Consider the following 16,438-nt stretch of genomic DNA (forward strand, 5'->3'; position numbering starts at 1 on the left):
AGAATCTGTATTGTTAAAATCGCACAAAAGTAAACATACCAGTGCGTTAAGGGACATCTCCTATTACCCTCTGTCACAATTTCGCCGCTCCCCGCCGCATTAAAAGTGGTTAAAAACAGTTTTAAAAAGTTTGTTTATAAACAAACAAAATGGCCACCAAAACAGGAAGTAGGTTGATGTACAGTATGTCCACACATAGAAAATACATCCATACACAAGCAGGCTGTATACAGCATTCCTTTTGAATCTCAAGAGATCATTTGTGTGTTTCTTTCCCCCCTGAGGGGGGAGTGCATAGCAGAACCACAACACTGAAGAACTTGGCAGCCTTCCAGACACAGGCTGACAAGTCTGACAAGGGAAAGATACATTGATTTATTACAGAGACTGTGATAGTACAAAGTGCTGCAGTAAGCCAGAACACATTAGAATAGCTTTTGGAACTTGTAGGATGATAAAAAAACAGGATGCAATTTTTGTTACGGAGTCTCTTTAATGTTTAGCTTGCTGACAGCTAGCTGGTTTGAAAATTCCCGGGAGTAAAAACAGACTGCCTATTGTATGTGTGTGCAGTGTCCGGTGTGAATGACACAGCCGGCTGTGCAACAGTATAAGTTGGTTAACCCCAAATTTGCTCTGTTTTAAAGGGGTTCAGGGGTAACTTTGTTATGGCAGTTTTGTAATAAAGAAGATTATGTATAGTAGACAAGCTTGGAATTGTTTGGTGTTGGTAGCGTAGTTTAACCACTCTTGGCTCCCCTCCATGAAGGGTACATATCAGATTAATAATCAAAGCGCAGGATATTGTTGGATTGATATTACAAATGTGCAGCTGTCACATCACACACACAGGTACCGTGAACAGGTGCAGCGACTGGTAGTGGTATATAAAACTGCGTGCGATCACGTAGGTAGGTAGGTGCACTGAACAGTGAACAGGTACAGTGATTGGGATTACAAATATGCAGCTGCCTGTCACACACACACAGGCAGGTACCCTGAACAGGTGCAATGACTGGAGGTATTAACAATGCATGCGTTCACGTAGGTATAGGTAGGTAGGTGCACTGAACAGTGAACAGGTGCAGTGATTGGGATTACAAATGTGCAGCTGCCTGTCTCACACACACACACACACACACAGGTACCGTGAATAGGTGCAATGACTGGTGGTATTAACTATGCGTGCGCTCATGTAGGTATAGGTAGGTGTACTGAACAGTGACCAGGTGCAGTGATTGGGATTACAAATGTGCAGCAGCCTGTCACACGCACAGGTAGTCACTGAATGTGCTGGGCCTGGCAGTGGCACAGTAGGAATTACCAAGGCTGTCTATGCAACACAAGTGTCTGTGGGACACACACACACACACACACACACACACACACACACACACACACACATATACACACATACACACATACACACAAAAATAGATCACAAGAACAAGATTAGCTCTCAAAAGAGCTGTTGAGGGGTGCTTTTTTTAGCAATAAGAATCAGCAAGGAGCAAGCTAACAAGCCTACAAGAGCCTAACTAAGCTTTCTCATAGCTCTCTTTGCAGCAGCAGCAGCCGCTCTCCCTTCTCTAATTACTGCAGGCACACGAGTGAGTCCAATGCCTGATGCTGCCTGCCTTTTATAAGGGGGGGGGGGGATGGGGCTCCAGGAGGGAGTGTAGCCTGATTGGCTACAATGTGGCTGCTGACTGTGATGTAGAGGATCAAAGTTGACCCTAATGATGCACTATGGGGGCGAATCGAAATTCCGGAAAAGTTTGCGGTTCTCCACAATCGCGAATCCCGGAAGTTCGCCGGCGAACTGTTCGGGTCATCTCTATTTCCTTTTCCCCTTCCTCAAAAACTGGGACTAAGCTTACAAAAAAATCTTGTTACAAAGAGAAGTACACCGCTCACCACCCCACCAAGTCAGCCAAGAGCAGGATCACGGGCAGCCAGAACCCCTTGAATACTGTAAAAAAAGGAAGATCCGCTTCACTGGCGTATAAAAGTCTGATCTTTATTTAAGCATAAATAGGCTGGACAACATATTAGCTCACGCATATCGGAGCCTCACACTCGCTCCTTAGTCATAGCCAAGACAAGAAAAAATCTTGTGTTTCCAAAATCTAAGTTTACTTCATTACAAGAGAAGGGCTGAGAATAGGCCTGGCTTTAGTAAACATTTCTTTATCATGAAAACTTTCACCTCAGATCTTGTTCTCAAAAATTCTCAAAAAAACTGCCAGAAATATTCTGTCCATAATATTACGTCTAAGCAACAGTTACAGATCCTGAAAAAGCATGCAGGTCACATGACTTCGCTTTGACAAAAGTTGCTGTATGATTGCCGCAGGTGTGTGATTGAAATTATTAAATCCAGAAGATAAGTGTGACAGCCAGTCAGGGTCGGTTCAAGTAACAATTGGGCCCTAGGGCAAAATTAGCCTGGGGGCCCCCCAACAGACTCCCCCAACCAAAAAGCGTCATTAGAGGCCCTTTGTTGCACTCAAACGTCCCTCCTGGGCCCCTGAGCTGGCTGCTGACCCTCCTCCAATCACCTTCCAACTTAACAGACTCTGCAGAGTCCCTGGGGAGAAACAGTTAAGATGGGGAGGGCTCTGGGGCCCTAGGGCAATTGCCCATTTTTTCCTATGGTAGCTCCGGACCTGCAGCCAGGTGCCTAGTATTTATTAGACTTAAGTCATTAATGGCAGCTTTTACAATTTCTTAGTAGGTCTTCTTCAATCATAAGCTTATATAGTTATCATAAGCTTAGATATTTACACTAGTGGTATTTGGACATATGATCCTTGCTCTCAGTATTGGCCCTGATCATTAAAGTATATCCGAGGCAATATGTGACTTGTTGAGATAAACATGTGTATGTACAGTGCAAAACATATTAAATAACCAGGCTGTTTCACTTGTTTTATTTTGTTGCCTGAAAGAGCTCATTTCTAGGCATAGAAGTGACTGCTTCTGTCTTGTAGGTACCTTGATATAGTAAACATCACTGATAAGCAAATTACAGTCATCAAAGTCTTCCTGGCAGAATACAACTTCTGAGAGCAGGGAAAGATAAAATACATGAACTATTGACCTTTTTCTAACTTTGGGACACTTAATAGGCTGCCACTGATAAGAGACAGTAAAATATCCAACCTATTTTGCAAATGTTTAAATATAGAAGAAAACCATGACATACTTAAAAAATAAGTCATTTTTAGGAGTAGTAGGATTAATACAATTGTTTGTGTCATCAGTTTATTGTCAGCTATCGTTCACTTTAAGTAAAATACCTACATATCCATTGAGTAGAGAGTTGGAAGATTCCGTACAATGGAAAAGTACGGTTTGTACTTGAATTTTCAGATTTATGTGAAAATCTGTAGAAGATTTTATTCTTCAACTTGGATTTTCAGATTTATATGAATAGTCTGTAAATGCCAATCATCAGTCCATAACTGTAACCCGCCTGCATCTATCCCCAGCCGTTTATAGCTTTTCATTTATCAAAGGAAATAATTAGCACACATTGTGGCAGCTAGTGATGGAATTTATTCATTTGGAAGCCATGCGTTTCCTGTCATTAAAACTACATCATGTCCTTCCTTCTCTATTAAACTTCAAGTCAGGGCAGTAAGAAGTCACTAAAAGGAAATGAAGAGTTTTTTGGCATTGTGCCCTACAGATGATTTAATACAACAGAGTAGAGCAGGCTCGGAGTGCATGTCAATACGGCCATCTTCACCATTCCAGACCGCAGCTTCCATCATGATTGGCTTCTGGAATGGTAGCGTGCCCCATATGATCTGCGCTTTGAGTTCCTGCTAAATATTGTTATGAGATATAAGTGAATTATTGTGGTATTCTGTAGGGATGTATGGATGATTTTGAGTCATTTTATACAATACAATTAATTTAATTGAGCACATGGAAGTGGTAATTAAGAATAACTAGTCAAAACAGAAGCACTTAGAAATAACCGGAATTTCTGTATATATGTACAAATATATGATATATTTTGTAAACAACACAGTAGGGTATTGTAGTCTTTCTAAGTACAACTTTAGACACACAACATTTACTGTATATTGCGCTTTTCTCCTGGTCAGCTCAAGGTGCCGGCGCTGCAGCCACTAGGGCACATTCAGTAGGCAGTAGCAGTGTTAGGGAGTCTTGCCCAATGTCTCCTACTGAATAGGTGCTGGCTTACTTAAACCCAGGTCTCCTGTGTCAGAGGAAGAGCCCTTAACCAGTACACTATCCAGCAACTGCTGCTTTACAACAGTAACATGCTCCAAAAGCCAAACATACATCCACAGCTGTTGGATTTATAGTATATCATGTTGTAAAGGGCCATTAAATCAGTTTTGCAGACAGCTGTATTTGACTTTCGTCAATACAACAAGATATGGATGGCTGTAACTCTGTGGTAGGACTTCCAAAAAAGAGTTGTTACAGAGTACCCAGTTAAATCACCTAAAACCCCAACCACTAGGATTTTGTAGATTGGAGCACCAAGAAGAACAAAAGGTCCCCTTTTAAAAAAACGAAAAAGGTGTGTTGCGTCCACTTCCCAGAAAAGTTGTTTCCAATTCCAGGTATTCAACTTTGCTTGACCAAAGAGTTACTCCAATAAAGCATTGTTTCAGATCAGTAGATTAATATGCTTATGCTTCAAAGGTAGACCTTCGGTTTAGTCCGGCTTTTGCGAACACCCAACTATTTTCTCTGTAACACAGTCCACTCTGCAACTGTGTATTAATCTGAGACATATGTATATGCTTTATCCTCTTGTCGACTGCCTAACGCCGTATGGCGGTGGCCGAGTGGCTCTGTTTTTCCTCCTTTCCGCCATATGGCGTCATCTCAAGAGAGGCGCGATTTGACGGGTGAGCTCTCCCATAAATAAACACCGCAGGGCACAGCAATCAGCCTGGTAAATGTATTTATATAGTGCTGACATCTAACGCAGCGCTGCACAGAGTATTGCCTTGTCACTTAGCTGTCCCTCGGAGGGGCTCACAATCTAATCCCTATCATAGGCATATGTGTATGTATTGTGTATTGTATGTAACGTAGTCTAGGGCCAATTTGGGGGGTGGGGGAATACCTTATATTATTAAATATGTATTTTTTTTATAAAAATAAAAAAAAATATTGCAGCAGCAAACAAATACCACCAAAAGAAAGCTCTATTTATGAGAAAAAAAGGAGGTAAAATTAATGTGGATGCTATGTTCTATGTCTAAGCAATAAACCATGAAGTTGTGAAGTGCCAAATTGTAAAAAAAATGGCCTGGTCACTAGGAAGTAGAAACCTCTGGTCCTCCTTAAGTGGTTAAGACCTGTGGGAGAAAGGTGCTTTACAAATGTTATTGCATTGTATTGTTATTGTATGTTTTATGACATTTTGTACTAGTACATCAGGTTGAGGCTTCTAGTTTTACTTTCCCTGGACTAGAGAGGGTTTATTTTGCCAAGAGGGGTGGCAGTTTACATTGCAGTTTGTTGGGCAGGAGATGTGGCACATTTTCAAATTGGATACCAGAATGTCTTGAGGATTATCATTATGATGTTAATCTTTTTTAGTGGTTTCTATTGTTTTTGTTTTTGCCCCCACTTTTTTCTGTACTCTCCGCTTTTATAGTTGGCATATTGAGTTAAGAATAACTTTTTGAATTTACATAGTGTAATACTTTCAATAGCATATGCCTATAGATGTTATTACTCCCCTTTCCATCCCACTGCTTCAGTCCAGGTCTTCTTGATCTAATGTGGGCATATGCCTTGTGTGGATTTGTCGGTTGTACATTTGATGTGTGTGTTAGATTTTTTTGTTAGGGTATGGTCGTGTTCAGCCAAGAAACATGTTTGTGTTGGACTTTCTCCAATAATTTCCTTTTAGTGAGTTAAGGGTTTTCTCTTGTGTGGACCTTTGTGGATTTATTGAATGTTTTTTCCTGCAAAGTTGTGATGTGCTAACTTGGGAACTGTATGTACCAGGTAGAAGTGGTAGAGATAATTTGGGACCTGTTGCCTGCTATTGCCTTTGCTTCTGGTGGTTGTGCAGATTATTTTTCTACCCAAGAAAACGAAGAATAAGATAAAGCTAAATTGAGTTGCAGAAATCAGCTGTGTGCTCGGCAATGTCATGGAATGTATTTTTTTTTTCTATAAGCACTTAGTTCTGATTACTTGACTTGATAATTTTAATGTGTGTTATTCACATTAGTTGTATACCTCTCTTCTCTCCAGTAGTCACACCCTATCAAATTGATTGTGGCTTTCTGCTTTGTTTACTTACTTAAACAATTTTTGCAAGCTTTTGTGAGAAAACAAATATTCCTGTTGTTCTTAATGTTTTGCTTATTTTTTTATGAAAGTATATGAGCTATCTGCATCTAAATGTTTGTGTACCTCTCTTATTGCGGTATCTGGTAACATTTTTTTGCACTGAGCCTCAGAAAACAACATAAACGGTAGTAGTAGTAGTAGCAGTAGTAATATCAATAATAATATGGACAGTTGGTCAAAGAATGAAAAAAGAAGTGAATGACCTGAAAGGTGAAATGGCAGTAGAAGCTACTTCATGGACAATATAATAAAGAGGATGAAAGAAAAGTTAATGCCAGAAAAACATGTAAAACAAGAAGATATATGGCGGAGTAGTATCCGCAATCTTTTATTATTATAGTGTATTTATATAGCACCAACATCTTCCACAGCGATATTGCACAGTGTACAGTGGCTTGCAAAAGTATTCGGCCCCCTTGAAGTTTTCCACATTTTGTCACATTACTGCCTCAAATCTGAATCAATTATATTGGAATTCCACATGAAAGACCAATACAAAGTGGTGTACACGTGAGAAGTGGAACGAAAATCATACATTATTCCAAACATTTTTTACAAATCAATAACTGCAAAGTGGGGTGTGCGTAATTATTCAGCCCCCTGAGTCAACACTTTGTAGAACCACCTTTTGCTTCAGTTACAGTTGCCAGTCTTTTAGGGTATGTCTCTACCAGCTTTGCACATCTAGAGACTGAAATATTTGCCCATTCTTCTTTGTTAAAGTGCTCCAGCTCAGTCAGATTAGATGGACAGCGTTTGTGAACAGCAGTCTTCAGATCTTGCCACAAATTCTCGATTGGATTTAGATATGGACTTTGGCTGGGCCATTCTAACACATGAATATGTTTTGTTTTAAACCATTCCATTGTTGCCCTGGCTTTATGTTTAGGGTCGTTGTCCTGCTGGGAGGTGAACCTCTGCCCCAGTCTCAAGTCTTTTGCAGACTCCAAGAGGTTTATTTCCAGGATTGCCCTGTATTTGGCTCCATCCATCTTCCCATCAACTCTGACCAGCTTCCCTCTCCCTGCTGAAGAGATGCACCCCCTGAGCATGATGCTGCCACCACCATATTTGACAGTGGGGATGGTGTGTTCAGAGTGATGTGCAGTGTTAGTTTTCTGCCACACATAGCGTTTTGCATTTTGGCCAAAAAGTTCCATTTTGGTCTCATCTGACCAGAGCACCTTCTTCCACATGTTTGCTGTGTCCCCACATGGCTTGTGGCAAACTGCAAACGGGACTTCTTATGCTTTTCTGTTAACAATGGCTTTCTTCTTTCCACTCTTCCATAAAGGCCAACTTTGTGCAGTGCACGACTAATAGTTGTCCTATGGACAGATTTCCCCACCTGATCTGTAGATCTCTGCAGCTCGTCCAGAGTCACCATGTGCCTCTTGACTGCATTTCTGATCAGTGCTCTCCTTGTTCGGCCTGTGAGTTTAGGTGGATGGCTTTGTCTTGGTAGGTTTACAGTTGTGCCATACTCCTTCCATTTCTGAATGACCGCTTGAACAGTGCTCCGTGGGATGTTCAAGGCTTTGGAAATCTTTTTGTAGCCTAAGCTTGCTTTAAATTTCTCAATAACTTTATCCCTGACCTGTCTGGTGTGTTCTTTGGACTTCATGGTGTTGTTGCTCCCAATATTCTCTTAGACAACCTCTGAGGCCGTCACAGAGCAGCTGTATTTGCACTGACATTAGATTACACACAGGTGCACTCTATTTAGTCGTTAGCACTCATCAGGCAGTGTCTATGGGCAACTGACTGCACTCAGACCAAAGGGGACTGAATAATTACGCACACCCTACTTTGCAGTTATTGATTTGTAAAAAATGTTTGGAATCATGTATGATTTTCGTTCCACTTCTCACGTGTACACCACTTTGTATTGGTCTTTCACGTCGAATCCCAATAAAATTGATTCATGTTTGTGGCAGTAATATGACAAAATGTGGAAAACTTCAAGGGGGCAGAATATTTTTGCAAGCCACTGTATGTAGTAATATCATTAACTGTCCTTCAGGGGAGCTCAGTCACAACAATCTAATCCCTACCATGGTCTGTCATTGACTTATGTTCTTATTGTTTTCTAAGTCCAATTTGTTGGGGGGGCCATTTACCTATCTATATGTTTTTGAGATGTAGGAAGAGACCAGGGTACCCAGAGGAAACCCACACAAGCTTGAGGAAATCCTACAAAATCCACACAGATAGTGTCGCTGCCCAGATTTAAACCAGGAACCGAAGTGCCATAGTTCCACCCTACAACAACAGTAAAGCTAACAATAACAATAATAATATACACATAAGGGTCATTTTTCTAGCTAACTGGATATAACTAGAGTATTTCAAATATCATTGCTTTTATAAATGTTATCGTTACTGTCATTAAGATATTTTGGCCCATATACTTCTAAGATGTTCCGATGATGATGATTTATAAGGTGCTAACCCATTTTCCACAGAACTTTACAGAGTATGTTGAACAATTCACGTCACTAACTGTCAGCAGTTGGGCTCATTATCTCATAAGCCAGTTAACCTGCCAAGATGTTTTTGAGATGTGAGAGAAAGCGTCAGTGCCTGCAACAAATCCATGCAAACTCAGGGAGAGCATACCAACTCCATTTACTGAAGAATTCAACCTCTCCAAAACCGCCTGTTTTTGATTATTTTCCTAATTGTAAAGAAGAATTCCATGAAGTGTTGCTGGACTGTGAACTAAACAGGAATAACATTTGCAATCTTATATTTATTATGATAATTCTTAATTTATGTATTTATTTATTTTGTCTTTCAAAAGCTGTCAGCAGAAAATCTTCCAAAAGTATTCAAAAGCTGTCTTTAGTCAGAAATCTAAAACTTATGCCTGCAAAATAATCTCAGGAATAATTATAGAAACAAATCCCTAGATGGGCAGATCCAAAGATAATAGAGATAATTTGGCCCATATGCAATTAACTTTTCTCCTGAGTGTTCTCCTAGGTGATATTTTAAAACGAAAAATAAATGCATTTGAAATCACCAATAAGCAAGAAAAATAATTTTGATAGTACTTTTCGACTAAAGTACCTTTTCAATTGCAAAGTGCTGAAAAGTAATTTGAGATAAAAGATGAAAAAATATCTCCTAGGAAAAAAGAAACCTCAGGAGAAAAAGTTAATAACATATGAGCCCATATGCATTTACCCTTTTCTTCTGAGTTTCTCCTTGGTGATATTTTCACACCTTGTAAATAAAATGCTATATAAACCACCAGCAATTTAGAAAATACTTTAACCACTTCACCACTGAGGGGTTTTACCCCCTGACCACCAGAGCAATTTTCACCTTTCAGCGCTCCTTCCATTCATTTGTCTATAACTTTATTATTACTTATCCCAATGAAATGAACTATATCTTGTTTTTTTTGCCACCAATTAGGCTTTCTTTAGGTGGGACATTATGCCAAGAATTATTTTATTCTAAATGTGTTTTAATGGGGAAATAGGAAAAAATGTGGGGAAAAAATTATTATTTTTCAGTTTTTGGCCATTATAGTTTTTAAATAAAGCATGCTACTGTAATTAAAACCCATGAAATGTATTAACCCATTTGTCCCGGTTATAAAACCATTTAAATTATGTCCCTATCACAATGTTTGGCGACAATATTTTATTTGGAAATAAAGGTGCATTTTTTTCAGTTTTGCATCCATCCCTAATTACAAGCCCGCAGTTTATAAAGTAACAGTGTTATACCCTCTTGACATAAATATTTAAAAAGTTCAGTCCCTAAGGTAACTATTTTTTTTTTTTTTTATTGTATTTTTTTTTTTTTTAATTACAAAAAAAATAAAAATTGGGGAGTGTGGGAGGTAATGAGTTAATTTATTGTGTAAATGTAATGTTTGTATATGTAAAATGCTTTTAGGGTGTAGTTTACTATTTGGCCACAAGATGGCCACAGAGTGTTTGTTTACATGCGACCTGTAAGCGTCCGGAAGGACGCTTACAGGAAGCAGTAGGAGGCTGGGAGACTTACAATGATCTCGCTGTTTCTGAAAGAAGCAGCAGATCATTGCGGGGGCTAGATCAACGAACGGGAATGGATTTTCCCGTTCATTGATCTCCGGGCGAGCGGGCGGCGGCGTGCACAAGTGGCGGGTGCGCGCGCACGAGCGGCGGGAGCGCGGACAGTGGCGGTAGCGCGGAAGGTACGGATTTCTCCGTCCCTGGTTTTTTAGGGGGGGAAAAAGGGACGGAGAAATTCGTACCGCCGGGGGTAAAGTGGTTAAAATAATTTTGATAGTTCTTTGTTATCTACTTTTTGGTACTTTTTCAATTGCCAATTGCTAAAACCTACAGGGTTGAAATTTTTTTGCATCTGAGCAACTTTCACCTCCCATTCATTTGCTAATAACTTTATCACTACCTGGCACAATGAATGGATCTATATCTTGTTTTTTTCGTCCAGTTAGGCTGAAGTGGTTAAAAACAAGTTGAAAAATTAACTTCCAGAAGATTGAGGAGAAAAAGTGAATTGCATATGGGCCATGGGCATTTGAGGAATGATGGGCTCTGCCTGGGACATTTTATGTTCAGATATTGAATCACCAGACATTGCACAGATTACAGGAAGTGTTCATGGGAGTGTCACTCTGAATAAATCACTTGATTAGTCAAAGGTGGGGAAAAAGAGAAAATAGTGATTCATGTTCTATATAGATAACTCATATTTTAAGAAAATGGCACATCGGGCAAGATTTTTTTACCCACTGGAGTGTGTCTTGTTGGAAGATGTGGAAGCTGAGAACATTCACCTCAAACCAGAGCTGCAATAGGTAGCTTTCCTCTACCACAGCAGCAGAACAGGAAGGACGGGGAGATGAAAGCAAAGCCACACAATACAATTGATTGTTAAAAAAAAAAACAGGTATAATAAATAGGGCTGCTCAAATCCGGATCCGGGAGATACCCGGATAGTTGCCATGCGGATATCTCCCAGTAAACCTGTGCGAGGTGGGCGGGGGGGGGTCAATCTTACCTGTCTGACGTCTTCTTCGTCCGACCCCCGGCGCCTCCCACGATGCGCTCCATGCGCATCACGTGATTACAAGCACTTCCTCGTTCAACCCGGAAGGAAGAAGTGTTTGTAATCATGTGACCACCGCTTGGACCGCATCGTGGGAGGCGCCGAGGGACGGACCGAACAAGACGTCAGACAGGTAAGATTAACCCCCCCGCCCACCCTGCACAGGTCTACTGGGAGATATCCGGCTAAAACTATCCGGATGTCTCCCGGATCCGGATTTGAGCAGCCCTGATAATAAATACTGTCAGGGGTGTATCTAGAAAGGAGCAGCCCCTGTAACAACAGGGGGCCCAGACCTGTAAAGGGGCCCTAACTACTACTTCACTCCCTCTGATAAAGGGGTCCATCCTTCAGATCAGGTGTTTTTGTGGCTACACTTGTTAAGTTATGAAGATCCTGATGTCCACACTTACTTTATGACCCTTGCAAGATGCGTCCCCAGACTGTGAGAGTCAACCTGAGGTTAGGCAAGAGAAAGGCTATGAACATTGGGGACACCATTAAAGTTTTTCTGGGGGCCCCATGATTTATAGTTACACCCCTGAATACTATATTAACAATTTTGAGTGGATTGGTCCTGCAAGTTCTAACCTAACCTACCTGGTATGTCAGCAGCTTTTTGGGAGTCTTTATTTCAATGGCTCCCCACAGTTTTACTTAGCTGGCTTTAAAAATAAAATTTCACAGCAAAAAGCAGCTACTACCATTTCTGTTATTTTATTTCTAGAAAATGTGTAGTACTGCAAGTGCTTCCAAGTAGCAAATTATATTTTAGAACAGATCCCTTTACCAGCATCTCCAGGTATTCGAGAAAACATACCTCAGCACTGATTCCTGGATATGGGGTCCACTGATTACTAACCAATTTAGCGTGGGAGTATTTTATGATTAGTAAGTAAACTATGTACTTTTTTTTTGACTGGGTAGAGCTACTGACTATCAGGATTATTGGTCAATCGGAAATATTTTTTTACCACTTCTGCCTGTACTACAGTGGCAATTAGAAAATTCCACCGGCCTTTCCAGGGGTTGCCCTCTACTACACTTAAACTCATGAGTCTCCCAGACCCTTCAGAAATGTATGACAAGAAACAAGGCCCAAACATTGTTTTCTTAACGTGAATGTCAAGTGCATTTTAAGAGACACAGACCCAGAAATTGTAAAGTAGGTGTCATTTTCTAGGTTCATGTTTAGATGGGGATTTTGTAAAGCTACACCTCAGTATTACTTTATTGAAATCTGAAATGGAGTGCAGGCGATGCATGTCACATACTGACTGACATTCTAAACCTCAAGCATTTAGCTGTTGGATTCTAAAATGTGTTGCTTATGGCAGGAAAGAAAAATCATAAATGTATGTAAACTGTTGTCTAAATGTGCCACACCAGACTTTTACAAGGAGAACTCCTATAAGGTATACTGTAAATTCCCAATGCCTGGACATGTGCCTGGATTGGGAATGGATATCCAATGTACGATGTGAGTCATATTTTTTGGTTTGTTTATTTTTCAGTTATTTATTTATTTATAGCCTTTACAGAACTGAGTTGATTTTCCAGAGCAATGAATTTATAAAATTGTGAGAAAACCTCAGGCAAACCTGTCAGCATAGAGACTGAGCTATTACATTGTCTTACTTGTCTTTTACTCTAGGTCAGCCAGCATTTCTGGTGTTCTTATCAGTTTCTGTGCATAGCAGGTCAGAAATATTTGATAAACAAGAGAGAAAGAATTAAAGTGAAATGTACAACCCGGGGGACCCTAGTTTTCTGTAAATGAAATTTACTACTACATCTTTATCACATATATCATATCCTGACAAAGAGATGTTAGATTGGAGGTAAAATCTGGAAATCAGTTAAAAAAACAAGGGTAGAGTCAGTTAATTGGGTGGAATTTTTAGGAGGTATTTGCATTTTAATGTTTATAAACTAAAGCAGATAAAGCTAAAAGCTATTTTGCCAATTTTTAATTACTAGAGAAATATAGCTTTTGAACTTATAGCAAACCTGCGTGAAACTTAGGAGAAAAGACAAATACTTATATTCAGCAATGGTGCATTGTGGGTAACCACAGTTATCAGTTAATCTGAATGATCAAAATAGTGTGGTTTAAGAAGGTAAACCACACTAAGCATTGCTTTTATAATAGGAGGAGTTTTCAGTCTCTTTTGGTCCCCTATACTTTCCTAGTGATTTTTGGTCACCCCAAGCTGCTTGGGTATTCTGTTGCCATGCGCTGAGGAGGACTAATAGTCTGAAACAGGCTATCTGCATGTTGGGTTGATGTGATGCTGTAAAGTTCTGGATGTAAGCCTGGCTTCAGGGACATGAAGAGATAATTTGAATATTCAGTAGTGGTGCACAGTGGGTAACCACAGTTACACACTTAAACCTGAATTATTGCAAATACTTTCTGATTTAAGAAGGCAAACCACACTTGGTAGAGAGAAGCCTCTGGATCCTCCGTAGGCTTCTGCCATCCCCCTCCACCTCACCATTCCAGCACTGGGACCCCCAAATGTTATGGCCATGCTCCCATACGTTATTGGGCACAACCCGACTACACAGGAGCAGGACAGGGCTTGTCGATGAGCTTGGGGGGGGGGGGGGTCCCAGAACTGGAGCAGAGAGGTGGGGGATGACAGGAAGGTGAGCAGGGAAAGGGAAAGAATGGAGGTGGGAGTGGGAGAGAGTGAGGACCATCGGGGAGCATGTGGATGGCAAATATTGAGTCCTTCTGGATTAAGAGTCCTTAGCCTTCAGATCCAGCACATCTCCATCGATTTGAGAGTCATGTGTCTGTTATCTAGATGTTCAGGGATCTGTTCAATAGTGAAAAGGTCTGTCCCCGCTGCATCTTGATTGTGAAAGGATCTGTAGTGGTGGGATAGGCCAACTTTCATATGGCCTTTTATTATATTCCTTCTATGTTGGCCCTATATAGTTCTGATCTGCTGTGCTCCACGACCCACATATTGCAGGCCAGGGACAGGTCACTAGTTTTATTACAAAACTAGTGCCACACTGGATGTAGTGTGTAGTTAGCTGCCAAACTGACAAGGCTAATTTGCTTTACGTTTTTTTCTGCCTTTTACCCCTGGAAATAGTTTAAATAATGTCACTGTAAATAAAAGTCCACCTGTGTGTTTCACCAAAGAACTCCACTCTAAGCTTTGTGCTTTACAGGTTAGGGTCATAAATTATTTCACATACAACCTGGATAAATGTGGCTATTTTGTTCCATCCTTATTAAGCAGGTATCAGAGTGCACCATAAGAACCCTATAGTATTAATCCCACCTGATTTTTGGGGGGCACCTAGTGGTGTAGAAGAGTTTGAGGCGAAGATGAGGTGTCACTGCTTCCTCTCAGGCAAGATGGTTAATAGGTATGTGGACAGGAAGTAGTCAGAGGAGTTTTCTAAACTCTTGGGATGCTGTGTATCTAGATATCAGTTTTAAAAAAAAAATAGTTTTAGGGGATTTGCGTTGCTTCCCTTGTAAAAACAGGAGCACAATGCAATGGAATGGAAAAGTCGCATTGCATGTTATGAATGCATTGTGTCGCATAAAGTGAAGCCTACATCCATTGAAAGGTATGCTTTACTATAAATGATACCATGCATGTTATGCAGTAACACACTGGATGCAGTGTGTTGGGATACCACACTTCATTAGATCGCACTGCACCTGCCACCCTGTGAATGACGCCTAGGTTTAACATTGCAGTTGGACTTTCCGCAGCGGGGCAAACCCAGGTTTTCATGGGAGGGGGGGGATTCCTGAAAGTTCTCCCTCAGCCACGCACAATACAGTATAATAATATGGTAGGACATCATGCTGGGTACACATAATACAGTTTCCCATCCCACTGACAGGATCTGACAATTATTTCCTAAATGTCTGATCTGCTCCTGATCTACAATGGGATTGATCAAGAGCAGTTTGGATATAGATCGTAATGAGGACATCCGGCATTGCTAATGAAGGGGAAAGTGAAGCATTCACACAGCAGGGCACAGGGCTATGCTCATACCTGACTCTGTTAAGTTCCCCAGAGCTGCTCCATGCTCTGTATACACGCTGCTGTTCCATCCAAAGAAAACTGTAGCAGGGAAAGAAAGGGGGCAGTGATGTGAGCTGCAAGATGCCTGCAGATATTCTGGTGCAGGGGCGTAGCAATAGGCCCTGCAGCGCCTGCGCCCGCGGGGGGGCCCGGCCCCCCCCTGGGGCCCGCTCGGGGACGTTTTTTGGGGGCTGGAGGGGTGGAAGCATGAGGGGAAAGCCTTGCCCACAGTCGGCGGGGAGAGGGGAAGTTCCCCCCTCTCCCTCACCTCGGGGCTCTCCCCTCTGCGCTCCCCTCCAGCTAGTGAATGTGTGTGGGCAGCGGGCAGCGGCGGCGGGATACATACCTTCTTCCTTGCGTTCCATCGCCGCCTTCTCGCTCTAGCGGCTGACGTCACTTCCGGAAGCGGAAGTGACTTCAGCCGCTAGAGCGAGAAGGCGGCGATGGAACGCAAGGAAGAAGGTATGTATCCCGCTGCTGCCCGCTGCCCACACACATTGAAATTCTACAGGGGGATTTTCAGGTGTCTGCTGCCCACATTACGATTTTCTGGTGCCTGCTGCCCACATTACGATTTTCAGGTGTCTGCTGCCCACATTACGATTTTCAGGTGTCTGCTGCCCACATTACGATTTTCAGGTGCCTGCTGCCCACATTACGATTTTCAGGTGTCTGCTGCCCACATTACGATTTTCTGGTCACTGCTGCCCACATTGCGATTTTCTGGTCACTGCTGCCCACATTGCGATTTTCAGGTGTCTGCTGCCCACATTACGATTTTCAGGTGTCTGCTGCCCACATTACGATTTTCTGGTCACTGCTGCCCACATTGCGATTTTCTGGTCACTGCTGCCCACATTACGATTTTCAGGTGTCTGCTGCCCACATTGCGATTTTCAGGTGCCTGCTGCCCACATTACGATTTTCAGGTGTCT

Source organism: Hyperolius riggenbachi, chromosome 1 (genome assembly GCF_040937935.1).
Source record: "Hyperolius riggenbachi isolate aHypRig1 chromosome 1, aHypRig1.pri, whole genome shotgun sequence".
In the NCBI taxonomy this organism is placed as follows: domain Eukaryota; kingdom Metazoa; phylum Chordata; class Amphibia; order Anura; family Hyperoliidae; genus Hyperolius; species Hyperolius riggenbachi.